Source organism: Mus musculus, chromosome 4 (genome assembly GCF_000001635.26).
Source record: "Mus musculus strain C57BL/6J chromosome 4, GRCm38.p6 C57BL/6J".
NCBI classification, from domain to species: domain Eukaryota; kingdom Metazoa; phylum Chordata; class Mammalia; order Rodentia; family Muridae; genus Mus; species Mus musculus.
In genome coordinates this window covers 41,340,968-41,355,487 of record NC_000070.6, presented here as the reverse complement: position 1 = coordinate 41,355,487, position 14,520 = coordinate 41,340,968, and the positions used below count along the sequence as shown (strand labels likewise).

The 14,520-nt window shown below is 42.5% G+C and overlaps 1 protein-coding gene and 1 non-coding gene across 7 annotated transcripts in view; one reads left to right on the top strand and one right to left on the bottom strand.

Moving 5' to 3' along the window:
- The window catches only part of Ubap1 (ubiquitin-associated protein 1), a 40,771-nt gene extending 34,279 nt beyond the window's left edge, over positions 1-6,492 (bottom strand). For 3 of the 6 annotated variants that reach the window (NM_023305.3, NM_001290454.1, NM_001355509.1), the window contains exon 1: positions 6,257-6,492. The gene's annotated coding sequence lies outside the window, so the exon portion shown is untranslated. Of the gene's footprint in view, positions 1-451; positions 3,526-6,060; positions 6,191-6,256 lie in introns of those variants that run through there. The other 3 variants (XM_006538198.4, XM_006538196.3, NM_001355508.1) reach the window with 3 other exon arrangements.
- A 3,044-nt stretch (positions 6,493-9,536) lies between these two features.
- Positions 9,537-9,642, top strand: Gm26084. The gene has a single exon (XR_003955460.1). It is a non-coding gene; the product is annotated as a U6 spliceosomal RNA (small nuclear RNA).
- The last annotated feature ends 4,878 nt before the right edge of the window (positions 9,643-14,520 follow it).

Below are 14,520 nucleotides of genomic sequence, written 5' to 3'. Positions count from 1 at the left end.
TTTGTTTTTTTTTTTTTTTTTGGTTTTTCGAGACAGGGTTTCTCTGTATAGCCCTGGCTGTCCTGGACCTCACTTTGTAGACCAGGCTGGCCTCGAAATCAGAAATCCACCTGCCTCTGCCTCCAGAGTGCTGGGATTAAAGGCGTGCGCCACCACGCCCTGCGAGAGCTTATGTTTTGATCAACAAGCATGAGCTAGAAAAAGGTAACTGAGAATGACATGGCCCACCCCAGTGACACACCTACTTTATTAAGGCCACACCTCCTAACCCTTCCCAAACAGTTCTACTAGCTGGAGACCATTTAAGTCAAATATGTGAGCCTAAGAAGGCTATTCTCATTTAAACCATGATAGAATCTGATATCCCCTTCTTGCCTCTACAGCCACCTGCACACACAAAGCATACATATATAAGACACAGAAATAAAATCAGTGGAAAAAAAAAACAAACCTCTCTTGGGGAGCTGGTGAGATGGCTCAGTGCTTAAGAGCGCCAAGTGTTCTTCTGAAGGTCCTGAGTTCAAATCCCAGCAACCACATGGTGGCTCACAACCATCCGTAACGAAATCTGATGCCCTCTTCGGGAGTGTCTGAAGACAGCTACAGTGTACTTACATATAATAAATAAATCTTTAAAAAAAACAAAAAAACAAAAAACAAACCTCTCTGGTCTTGTGATGCCAAAATTCCTGAGAAGTTTGCTTTTTTTTTTCTTTTGAAACAAAGATTCATATAGCCCAGGTTGACCTCAAATGTCAAATTGCATACTACACTGATGTGATATTGTATTTATTGAAATGGCATGTTGGGAATAGAATGTAGGTTAGTGGTAGGGTGCTTACCTAGCATTTACAAGCCTTAAATCAAGCCCCAGTACCAACATTAAAAGAAAGTGTTTAAAATAGCATGCCTGGAAGCAAAGAATTTCCTAAATTTAATTTTTAAAAAAGGTTATAAAAGACTGAAAAGCTCTGATCATTAAAATGAATTTTTGCAGGCTATGATGGTACACACTTGTAGTTCCAGCTCTTGGGACACTGACTAAAAGTACTAAAAGTGACTAAACAAAAAGTACACTGACAAAAGTTCAGCCAAAGCTATGTAATCAGACCCTGTCTCAAAATCAACAAGGCCAGCAAGATGGCTCAACAGCTGCCACCAAGTCTGATGAGTTTGTATCCCAGGATCCACATGGTGGAAGAAAACTGACTCCCATGACTTGTCCTCTGACCACCAAATGTGTGCTGCCGTGTGATTTTTAAGAAATCAACAACACAAAAAAGATCATGGGCTACTCTCACCAAAACACATACACGAATAAAAAATGAAAAGTCATGAAAATCCAAATGGATAATCATAAACCATAAATTAAAAAATAATTTAAGCTGGGCGTGGTGGCGCACGCCTTTAATCCCAGCACTCGGGAGGCAGAGGCAGGTGGATTTCTGAGTTCGAGGCCAGCCTGGTCTACAGAGTGAGTTCCAGGACAGCCAGGGCTACTCAAAGAAACCCTGTCTCGAAAAACCAAAAATTAAAAAAAAAAGAAAAAAAAAAGAAAAACCAAAAATAACAATAATAATTTAAGCTGAATGCGGTGATTTACACCTGAGAGGAGGAGGCAGAAGGATCAGGAGCTTTATAAAGGCCAGCCTGGGCTACCTCAAGACCCTGTCTCAAAAGATAACCAGAATAAAGAAATCTCACTCAACCAGGAAGAGAAGCAATCCAAAATAATGACAACAAATAAAAACACAAACTTCCCAGAAGCACACCTGCCAACAAATGCATGAAAACACGCTCAACTCTAGGAATGTCAATTTAAAAATCATACAACAGATAGCATTTTAAACTCTCCAGGTTAAAAAAAAAAAAGTTAGAAGTCTCACAATATCAAGTTCTGAAGGGGAAAACGAAGCTACCAAAACACACATGGGTAGCCTCTTGACTCAGCATCACAAGATTTTCCCATGAGCCAGTGCAGTGACTCAAACACTGGAAGTGTTGAGTAAGCATGAAGTAACTGATAATGAGCAAAGCCTGGTGGCCAAACCTGTAATCCCAGAGCAGAGGCATGGGACAATACAGCCTGGTCTACACAGACCAGCCAGGGTTACACAGAAACTGGTTATACCCAATATAATTTCAAGGAAACAAGCAAAGTATTCCCAAATACAAATTCAGGTCCTTAGGAACAATTTAATACAACAATACAAGCAAGAAAACTTTCAGTCCTTTCCCAGTGTATCCCGTTTTGGTTTAGAGGTGTGGTACAAAGTATTCAGGCATTCATTTCCTCTTAGCACACTGATGATATCATAAGTGACTAAAATTCTAAACAACTGCTTTCATTCACTACTCTATTTCAATGTGAACAGATAGATAGTTTTCACATGCATGCCTTTATAAGGAAAAGTGAGATATGCTTGTGACGGCTCGATCTGCCTGTGAACCCATTTACTCCCTCAGGCAATGAGCAGCCACACTGAACAGATCTGAACTCGGGTTCAGATTCTCCATTTAAACTGTAATCTGGGAGGCCAGAGACATGACTCAGCGGTTAAGAGCAGTGGCTGATCTTCTATAGGACCCAGATTCAATTCCCAGAATGCACATGGCAGTTCACTAGTCTGTAACTCAAGTTCCAGTGGGCCAGACTCTCACACAGACACACAGACAAAACACCAATGTACATAAAAATAAAACTTAAAAACAAAACAAAAACAACTGTAATCTGAGCCGAATGTGATATCACATGCCACTAATCGCAGCACATGGGAGGCAGAGGCAGGCTGATCTCTGAATTCCAGGCCAGCCTAGTCTACAGAGTGAGTTCAAGACATAGGCCAAGGCTACACTTAGAAACCCTGTCTGTTTTTAAAAAAAAAAAAAAAAAAAAAGGAAGGAGGGGGAGGGTTGCTGGAGCACTGACTGCTCTTCCAAAGGTCCTGAGTTCAAATCCCAGCAACCATAAGGTGGCTCACAACCATCTATAATGAGATCTGATGCCTTTTTCTGGTGTATCTGAAGACAGCTGCAGTGTACTTACATATAACAAATAAATCTTTAAAAAAAAAATTAAGGCCAGCCTTGAATACATAATCAGTCAGACCTTGTCTCAAAACAAACCATCAATAAAAGCTTTTATATGTTTTAAGTAAGTATTTGGAGCCAGACAATGTTCCAGGGACAGCCAGGGCTACACAGAGAAACCCCTGCTTCAAAAAAAAAAAAAAAAGCATTTAATACAGAAATAGAGAAACATGTTTCTTAAAATTACCAGGACCCTGGACTAATGTCAGTCGAAACACTAGCTGTTCTGGAGCTGGGCAGATGGCTCGACAGTTTAAGGAACTGGCAGCTTCTCCAGAGAACCTGGGTTTAATTCCCATCACCCACATGGCAGCACATACCTATCTGTATGTCTGTAGCTTCAATGCCAGGAGGTGTGGCAGCTTCACAGACGTACATGCAGGCACATCAATGCACATAAAATAAAAATGAATAAATCTTAAAAAAAAAAAAAAACAGCCAGGCGTGGTGGCGCATGCCTTTAATCCCAGCACTCGGGAGGCAGAAGCAGGCAGATTTCTGAGTTCGAGCCCAGCCTGGTCTACCAAGTGAGTTCCAGGACAGCCAGGGCTATACAGAGAAACCCTGTCTCGAAAAAACAAAAAAAAAAACAAAAAAAACAAATACACACTGGCTGCCTTTCTAGGAGACCCAGGCTCAATTCCTAGCACCCATTTGGGAGGCTAACAACTGTCTGTTCCAGAAGATCTGATGTCCTCTTCTGGCTTCTATAGGTACCAGGCATGACTATGATACACAGACCTATATACAGGTAAAAGACCCATAAATATAAAATCAAACTACATCTTTAAAAAGGAAGACTAGGGGGCTGGAGAGATGGCTCAGCGGTTAAGAGCATTGACTGCTCTTCCGAAGGTCCTGAGTTCAAATCTCAGCAAAAAAAAAAAAAAAAAAAGGGAAGACTAGCCGGGCATGGTGGCGCACGCCTTTGATCCCAGCACTCAGGAAGCAGAGGCAGGCAGATTTCTTAGTTCAAGGCCAGCCTGGTCTACAGAGTGAGTTCCAGGACAGCCAGGGCTATACAGAGAAACCCTAGAAACAAAAACCAAAACAAACAATAAAAAGTAAGACTATCAGACTTCAGGCACTGAATTCATGTGTACATGCACCTCAGACACACACATCTACATATAATTAAAACCAAAGAAAAAGAAAGGCCTACTATCAGTGTTACTATTGGCTCAGCAGGTAAAGGGAGGGGAGGGGAGGGGAGGGGAGGTGCTGGAGAGATAGCTCAAAGTTTGAGAGTACTATCTCCTCTTCCAAGGACCCAAGTTCAAGTCCTAGCACCCACACATCAGCTTACAACTATGTTAGGTTCCGGGACACCCTCTTCTATGCACAGACATGCAGGCAAGACACTCGTACACATGTAAGTAAATTAACTAAAAAAATAAAACTAAAGGAAAAAAGGAAGCAAAAACACATAAAACATCATGATAAAGTAGAGTTTTAAATACAAAGAAAAGTTTAAAGTAAAATTTGAGGAAGTTTTATATTCAGATACTTTAACTTTTATAAATTAATACTTTTTCCACAATGAGCAGGTTAGTTATCTCCTAGGCAGCGGCAAGGACATTTACTAGAAAAACACTAATTCTCCTGCTCCCATAATTAAGTCTCAGTAACTGAAAGACACAGTAGGCTTTCAATAAGTTACAGAATAGAATGAACTAGAGACAAAAACTTACAAAATTTCACTTAAAATGTTAGGTAATTCTTTTCTTACTTTTGTGTTCTTTGCATTAATACAGAAACGTTCAGTTTAACTAAGCATGGATATTAACTAGAAAGAGCAATTTTTATAAGCCAGTGGGTAGTACATTCCTTTTGTCCCAGCACTTGGGAGGCAGAGGCAGGCAGGTAGTTCTCTGAGAGTTCAAAGCCAGCGTAGTCTACAAAACAAACTCCAGGATTGCCAGAGCTACACAGAGAAACCTGTCTCCAAATTTACAAAAAAAAAAAAGGGGGGGGCTGAGCTTACTGACCAAAAAAAGAAAAAGAAACGCTTTTAGATTTATTTCATATATCTGAGTGTTTTGCCTGCATGATGTATGTATATATACCACATCCCTGCCTATTAGCAGAGGAGCATCAAAAGGTGGCACTGGAGTTATGGATGACTGTGAGATATCATGTGGGAACTGAGAGTTGAACTTGGTTGGGTCCTCTGCAAGAATGAGTGCTCTGAATTGTTTAACCTTCTCTCCTCGCCCCTAGAAGACCTATTTATCAATGAAAACGAAATGCCTTGTTATACCATCAAATTAAAAAAAAAAAATTCAGGTAACACACACCATGTTTATTCAAATTCCCAAATACTAACAATTACAACTGAGAAGACAAAACACTTTATCCATGAAAATGTGAACAGAATTTGAGTTTACAACACTCTATGATGTCTGTCTAAAAAGTATCAAAATCTCACTCCAGTTCAATACAAAATTGTTTTAAATAATTATATTTCTAAGTCTCAACTCAAAAAACACGAGGCAACAACACAAAGGTGAGGGATCGCTGGTCAAGAGAAATGCTTAGCCTCAAAAGAAAGACACGGGGTTGTTTCTGAGACCCAGGGGTATAGTCCAGGTAATCGCCCAGAAAATTAAAAAAGGAAGAAAAATCTAGAGAAGACCACAGTGATGAGACAGTTAGAGAAGACCACACAATGCCAAAGATATCCCCCAAAGCAGTCACCCCCTGGTCTGATTTCTCTCCCTCATCTCTCGCTCAGATAACTAAATCCTCACATCCCAAGCTCACCCTCAACTCCCCAGCGCGCTACCTTCTTTACTAAATCGGGGTTCCTCTCCTGGACCGGCTCTAGCTCCCACTGAGAGAAATCTTTCCCTCAAGCTCGAGATTTCCACTGAGCCTGTCTTCTGAGCGAATTAGTCCCCTTAATCCGAACTCATTTGCCCGCATCCCGTCCGCCCTCCGCCCCTTCAACTCCGGTCCCGTCACTCTGACCCTTCGCCCAGAATCCGCCCCGAGTCGTCGGTCGTCGTCCGGCTCTTCCTCCCTCCCGCTCCTTTACTCCAGATCCTTTCATCCCTCCAGGCTCCTGGGCGCCCGGTCCCCATCTTCCCTCCTCCCGGTCGCCCCGTACCGGCCCCTTCCCCCAACTCCGCCCCTCTCCCCCTCCCCCAGAGACAGGCCCCCTCACCTGAATGCCGCTGCTGTCCCGAAAGCTGAAAGGTGCTGGCGCCGCCCGGCCTCCCGGGCTCAGTCTCCGCTGGGCTCCCGCTGCCCCTAGGGAGAGCAAACACCACCTCTTCCAACTCTACCCGCCCCGAGCCAGACCGTCACCGTAGCCACCACCAGTACCACAGCCGCCATGTTGAAGGCCTACTTCCCTCCTCCTTCCCCTCGACGCTCCGCCCCTTTAGGCGTCTGACATCATGGCGCCGCACCCCACCCGCCCCGACCAATGGGAGGAGCCGACAGTGACGTAACTAAATCCCTCTTCCAGAGCTGAAGGGTTCCTGCAACCGGGAGCTTCCTTACTGAAGGATCCCTGCGGACCCTAAGGGGAAGAAGAAAGGAGGGGTCACTGAGAGGGTAAGACTCGGGATAAGAGGCGCGGCCAAGGCGAGGACACGCCCAAAGCCTTAGCCGCGAATCCTCTTTGGAAATTAGAAACCCTCTCAGACTCGTAGACCAGTCTCATACTCTTTGGTCTCACTTTCTCCATTTATTTTGAGGTTTTGTTGTTTTTCAGAACAGGTCTCATATATCCTAGACCCAAGTTTATAAATAAATTGGTTAAACAGTAACTATAAATGTCTCTTCAATTTTAATATCCAGTGCATTCAAAGTCGAAACACAATCCAAGCCTTCACTGCTTTCTGTGTATTGGATATAGGCTCATGGAGAATTTATAATTTGATTAAATTAATATTTTTCTCTAAAATTTCATGATCAATGGAAGAAATAAGATCAGAGAGAGTTGACTCTAGTAAAACTCAAAGAGTATTACTGGTATGGAAAGTGCTTAGAGATCAAACCCAGGGCCTCCTAGACAAGCATCCTTAGCTGACATAAAGTGCTTTGGAGAAAACACAATGCACTGCCCTGTCTACTTTTCCAGCCTGTTTTGTCTCCAGATTTTATGTAGCAGACAAGATGGTATTTGAGCTTTGAAAAATGAGGAGGCTCTAACTCTGGGTGCAACATTGTGGGGAGGGGGTCACGGTGAGCAAGGAACAGCAAACTGTCAATTTTTGGTTATCTGTATTTAGTTAACAGATCTGTGGAAAGGCCAGTGAGCAAAGCAGAACTCTGGAGAATGAAAGTGGCCATAATAAGTGGGTGGCTCACACGGGGGGGGGGGGGGGGGGGGAACCTCTACACTAAAGTGAAAGCAGTGAACGTTAGGGAGTAGGAGTGAACTTGGGCAGCTTCAGGAGAGACTTCACTACAACATGCAATACAGAAAGGAAATGGTCAGATTTTCCAGCTCTCTCTCTCTCTCTCTCTCTCTCTCTCTCTCTCTCTCTGTCTGTCTCTCACGTACACGCACACATGCATGCCTGTGGGAGTCTGTGTGATTGTCTGTCTCTCCGTCTGTGTGTGTGTGTGTGTGTGTGTGTGTGTGTGTGTGTGTTTGACTCTCTTGTTTGAAGCAGGGTCTTGTGTAATCTAGACTGGTCCTAAACTTGCAATATTTAATACTGGCTGTCCTGGAACTCACAGAGATCGGCCCATCTCTGCCTCCAGAGTGCTGGGATCAAGAGTTACAGCACTGTATCTGGTTTAAACTAGGCTCTTACCAATCTCTTATTAAGAGAAACTGCAATTTCCTGGAGCACAAGAGAAGAACAAATATCTATAATCCCAGCATTTGAGAGGCTAAGACAGGAGGCTCCAGTTATTCTCAGCTGCATACTGAGACATCAAAACCAGCCTGAGCTACATGAAACACTACTCCTTCCATAAAAATAAATAAAATAGGGCTGATAGTACAACTCAGTGATAGAGCCCATGTTTGGCCAAAAGACATAAGTTCAACTGGCCAAACTGGCCTTAAAATGCTGGCAAAATAACTAATTAATTAGTCAGGCAGTGGTGGCACATGCCTTTATTCACATCACTTGGGAGGCAGAGGCAGGTGGATTTCTGAGTTCGAGGCCAGCCTGGTCTACAGAGTGAGTTCCAGGACAGCCAGGGCTACACAGAGAAACAAGAACAAAAACAACAACAACAACAACAACAAAAACTAATTAATTAAACAATAACTTTCTAGACAGGTGTGGAGAGAATATTAGCTTGGGAATCAGAAACGAGGTAAGATGCACATATGTAATATATTGGTGCTCTTAAACACATAGACTTTAACTCACTCAATAAATACAGAACTTTTTGTAGATCAAATACTCCTAGTACTGGGATACAGATGATGCATGGGTGCAAAAGCACTCAGAAAGTTGAACCAAGACACAAGAGAACCAAGACAATGTCTTTAACCTCAGCACTTGGGAGACAGAAGCAGGTGGACCTCTGTGAGGTTGAGGCCAGCCTGATCCACACAATGAGCTCAGGGCCAGCCAAGGCCACAAAAGAAAGAAAGAAAAAAAGTCAAGTTGAAGCTAGAAGATTGTGAGTTCCAGGCCAGCCTGCCTGGGCTATAGAGTGAGACCCTGCCTTTACAAAGAAGTAAACAAGGGCTGGAGAGATGGTTCCCTGGTTAAGGAAGTTCTCTTGCAGAGAACCCAGGTTCACTTCTCAGTACCCAGAGGGGAACTGGTTCTGGTTCTGGTGTGACTCAGGCCTTAGCACCTTTAATCCAACTGGCTGGAATACAGACACACCCTTAGTACAGAAATCCCAAGCAATGAAGGTAAAGTTTGTTTATGGAAGGAAGCAGCCATGTTTGAAAGTGAAGTCTAAATGAGTGGCAGACAAAGGGACAAATCAGAGGAAGATCTAATCAAATAGGATTCATTCATCTCTCATAAGAAGAGAGAGGAAAGAGAACTACATAAGAGGAAGTGCAGAGAGAGAGGGAAGAAGGAGAGAGGGGCAGTTTTATCCGGAGAGCTTTTCGGGGACAGGATGAAGGGAGAATAAGCCAGTCACAGGTGAAGACAGAATGAGCCAGAGAAGAGCAAGGCACCAGAAGATTAGAACATTCTGCCAAAGTTCATGTGAGGCCAAGCAGGGAAATGAGAAGCCAGACTGAAAATCAGACAGCTTGGAGAGGAGTTTGAGCCAGAATCAGCCAGCCAGAGTTTGGAAAGAACTAGAAAGGGTGAGCTTGCTCAGCAGTAAGTCTCAGAGGCTAAAAACATTCCAGGTCTAGATTAGATTGTCCAGAGGCAGACAGAGACAGTAAGCCTCTGAGACAACAATTACATCAGGTGAGTAAAAGATACTATTACACACAAACATGCACATAATTAAAAACTAATAATAATAAATCTTTAAAAAAAAGATGCATGATGCACATACTTTGGCGGGACATATACTGAAATTGGAATGATACAGAAATTAGCATGGTTCTTGGGCAAGGATGTCAGGCATATTCATAAAGCACTCTTTCCAATAATTTTTCATTAATACAAATACTGTTCAGGGGCTGGAGAAATGACTGAACCATTAATAACATTGCTTGGCTGCTCTTCAGAAGACCCAAGTTAGGTTCCCAAAATCCACATCCACCTATAATCCAGATCCAGGGAATTTAACACCCTCTTCCTGTTTGTCTCCATGGACAACGACACATGCATGGTGTACATACAGACAAGTAAACATACATACATACACATAAATAAAAACAAGTTTTAAAAATTTAATTGTTGGGCTGGAGAGATGGCTCAGCGGTTAAGAGCACTGACTGCTCTTCCAGAGGTCCTGAGTTCAATTCCCAGCAACTACATGGTGGCTGACAGCATCTGTAATGGGATCTTATGCCCTCTTCTGGTGTGTCTGAAGACAATGACAGTGTACTCATAAATAAAATAAATCGTTTTTTAAAAAAGAACTTTATAGCCGGGTGGTGGTGGCGTATGCCTTTAATCCTAGCACTTGGGAGGGAGAGGCAGGTGGATTTCTGAGCTCGAAGCCAGCCTGGTCTACAAAGTGAGTTCCAGGACAGCCTGGGCTATACAGAGAAACCCTGTCTCAGAAAAAAAAAAAAAGAACTTTATACATATATATATACATATTTGTGTAAATATGTTATATATGTACACACACAGACACACACATATATATACATATTTGTGACAGTTTTGCTATATATTTAATGATACATAGTGTCTTTAAACTCACTAGGTAGCCTAGACTGGCTTTAAATTCTCAAATTCTGAACTCTGAGATGAAGGTGTGTACTTCTATACTCTGCCAACAATCCATGCTGATCCTTAAGCCCAGACCTCCATAGGCTGGCTGACTTTGGAGCCTTTGGTGTGTACTACACTCTCCACAGGATTGACTCAATGTATAGGAAATTATATTAACTACAATTTCTCAGATGGGTGTGGTGGTGCACATATAATCCTGACATTCCAGAACAAATGTAAGGGTACCTGGACTATATAATGAGTTGAAGGTGCACACATTTGTGTGTATGTGTGTGTGTGTGTGTGTTATACATACACACAATTTGGCATGTATGTGGGTCCATTGAAGGCTTATCCCAGGAATGCACTTGTCTCTGCTTTCTAAGAGAGTGATAGGCAGTACAGGGAGATGTCATCTCTCCCTGACTTTCATGGCTCTTTCGTGGAGTCTGGGGATCCTTGTGTTTGTGCATCGAGGGTTTTACCCACTGAGCCACCTCCTCAACCCTTGAAATTAATAATCTTTTTTATTTAGATTTATTTATTTTATGTATATGAGTACACTGCAGCTATACTGATGGTTGTGAGCCATCATGTGGTTGCTGGGAATTTTGAATTCAGGACCTCTGCTCACTCCAGTCGGCCCCGCTTGCTCCGGTGTTCACTGTAGCTGTCTTCAGACACTCCAGAAGAGGGCGTCAGATCTCATTACAGGTGGTTGTGAGGCATCATGTGGTTGCTGGAACTTGAACTCAAGACCTTCAGAAGAACAGTCTGTGTTCTTAACTGCTAAGCCATCTCTCCAGCCCGAAATTAATAATCTTTAGAGAGTTATGGTGACAAGCATACAGTGGGAATAATCAATGCTAGATGGCTAAGTGATAGACTGTGGAGTCAATGTGTTCGCCTGTCCCTTTAAACATTTCATATGCCTCCTAAGAGTCTATGGCTGTGCAGGGCGATGACAGGGATCCTGTTCAATCTGCCTAGCCCTGTGTGAGTCACCACTGGAGTTTATACCTGGGAACTGACAAATATGGATTACTTCCTGAAATGTAAAGAGGTATTTGTTTCTCTAGGAAAATGCCTCTAGCCCCCCATACCCCCCATACTTTTTGTTTTGTTTTGTTTTGTTTTGTTTGTTTTTGTTTTTGTTCTTCAAGACAGGGCTTCTCTGTATAGCTCTGGCTGTCCTGGAACTCACTTTGTAGACCAGGCTGGCCTCGAACTCAGAAATCCGCCTGCCTCTGCCTCCCGAGTGCCCCCTATACTTTTGTTAGACATGCTCTCACATAACCCAGGCAGCTTCAGACTCACGATGTTATGTAGCTGAAGATACCCTTAAACTCATGGTCTCCCAGCCTTCCCTCCTAAGTACTGCATTACTGGTGTCTCTCAATAAAGATGTTTACCCATTCCATAAGAATGGATACATTTTTAAAAAATGAAATGTTAAAAAAGATGTTAAGAGACTTGTATTTGAATCATGAAATAGGAAGAACTTGTATACATTAGTCGAGATTCTCCAGGGACACAGAACCTACAGAATATTTAAGTAGATAGTTGAAAGGGCCCTCAACTATCTCTATAGAGAAAGGGAGATCAGTTTGTAGCATTATTGTGGCAGCTGAGAAGTCTTGTTACAAGCCAACTACAAACTAGCGATCCTGGAATGCCAGTGTAGCCCTGTCCAAATCCAAAGACCTCAGAACTAGGAGAAGCAATTCTCAATACAAGGCAGAAAGCCTTAGTACCAAAGGGAGGGGCCTAGCTTTTAAAACTGTTTATGTTCTTATAATTGGCAAGGTGGGTGCGCCATAGCATGAATGTGGTATCAGAGGCCAACCGGGTAGAGTTGGTTCTCTCCTTCCTCCTTTCCGTGGGTTCCAGGAATCCCTGGCACTGAATAAACCAGGATGTGCTAGGCTCAAGAGATGGCTTGGTAGTCAGTACAAAGTCAAAAATAAAATAAAACACATTCAGCTCTTCTGAGCACTTGTGAGAAGAAAAGAAGTAAGAAACAAACAAAACAAACAGATCTCTCAGTTACTCCTTAATCTAAACCAGCTAACCCTTAAAATAATCCATCCTAGGCTAGGGATGTAGCTCAGTGGTGGAGCCCACTTTACTTGTTCAAATAGTCCTGGCTTGTACTAGGGGGAAGACATTGTCTAATGGTGACACTGAATTCGGAAGCCAGACTTGATGATGTGAAGATATTTAATGCACAAAGGTAAAAGATAAATTGTAGGAAGTGTAGTCTAGGGGCTGGAGAGATGGCTCAGAGGTTAAGAGCACTGACTGCTCTTCCAGAGGTCCTGAGTTCAATTCCCAGCAACCACATGGTGGCTCACAACCATCCGTAATAAGATCTGACCTCCTCTTCTGGAGTGTCTGAAGACAGCTACCGTGTACTTACATATATAATAAATAAATCTTTAAAAAAAAAGGAAGTGTAGTCTATTGGCATATGGCAATTGACATATTGGCATATGTTATCTTAGCATTAAGTAAGATAAAGCAGGAGGTTTGCCATGAGCTCAAAGCCAACCTGAACTACATAGTACATAGTGATTTTGAGGCCTGCTTAAGCTATCATGGGAGACTCAATCTCAAAAAAGTATATATATATTATATATATATAGTGAGTGTCAGGAGAACTAAACCACTTTTGTTGAGTCTTTTTTTTTTTTTTTTTTTTTTTTTTGGTTTTTCGAGACAGGGTTTCTCTGTATATCCCTGGCTGTCCTGGAGCTCACTTTGTACACCAGGCTGGCCTTGAACTCAGAAATCCACCTGCCTCTGCCTCCCAAATGCTGGGATTAAAAGCGTGTGCCACCACGCCAGGCCTTGTTGAGTCTTTTATGGGGGAGTGATGCTAAGCCTGTTAGCAGCAACTTAAAGTGTTGATGAGGAGCCCACACAAATCTTTGTGTGATACATCTATAAGTTCCATATGTGTACTTGGTCCACAGTTCAAATACAGTTGATGAAGGAATTTTTTTTTTATGTTACAAATTATTCCTCCTTTGGAAAATGGAGAGACTTGGACCACACTTATCCTGATTAAAGATCTAACTGAGTTATTTTGAGATAACTATTTTTTTAAATATTTATTTATTTATTATATGTAAGTACACTGTAGTGTGTCTTCAGACACTCTAGTAGAGAGCATCAGATTTCATTATGGATGGTTGTGAGCTACCATGTGGTTGCTGGGATTTGAACTCAGGACCTTTGGAAGAGCAGTCGGCACACTTAACCACTGAGCCAGCTCACCAGCCCGAGATAATTGTTTTTTATTTCCATAATTTGTAAGCCCTTATTTGTAAAATGTAAAAAACATTAGTATATAAAAGTGCTATGAAGGTTAAAATGGACATTGTTAACAAAGTATGTGACACATCTTTGAGAGATGTCTCATATATATATATATATGTAGAGAGAGAGAGAGAGAGAGAAAAGGTACTACATGAGAACATAATTACAATAACAAGAACCAATCTAGTAGAAGACCAGCCACAAGGCTACAGCGGACATATTGCTACATATTGCTAGAAGTTAAGTACCTAGAAGGAAAGATCCTATAACCTCTTGATAACTGTATTTAGTTGTGAAAAACCCCAGTTATCTTTCAGAGAGGTCTACTACCCTTTGTTTGGGAAGCTAAACAAAGGAAAGAAGGCCAGACCACCTAAGCAATTCAAGGCTCTGTGTGTGTGTGTGTGTGTGTGTGTGTGTGTGTGTGTGTGTGTGTGCGTGCGCGCGCGCGTGTGCATATGCACATGGGAAAGCCAGAGGGCATCTTGCAGAAGTTTGGTCTCTCCTTCCACCTTGGGTCCTGGGACTCAAACTTGGATTGTCTGTCAAGCTTGGCAATAAGTTCTTTTAACCACTGGGCCATCTCACCAGCCCTCATTTTATGTTTTTCTGTTAATTTTGACCGTTATTTTTATTGTATGTGGTTTGGCTGCATGTCTGTGCACCATGTACATGCAATCCCTGTGGAAACCAATAGAGGGCGTTGGACCCCCCCCACCCTCCCAGAACTACTTGTCAGCTATCATGTGGGTTCTGAGATTCAAACCCAGGTCCTCTGGAAGAGCAGCTGGTGCCCTTAACCGCTCAGCCATCGCTCCAGCCTCCT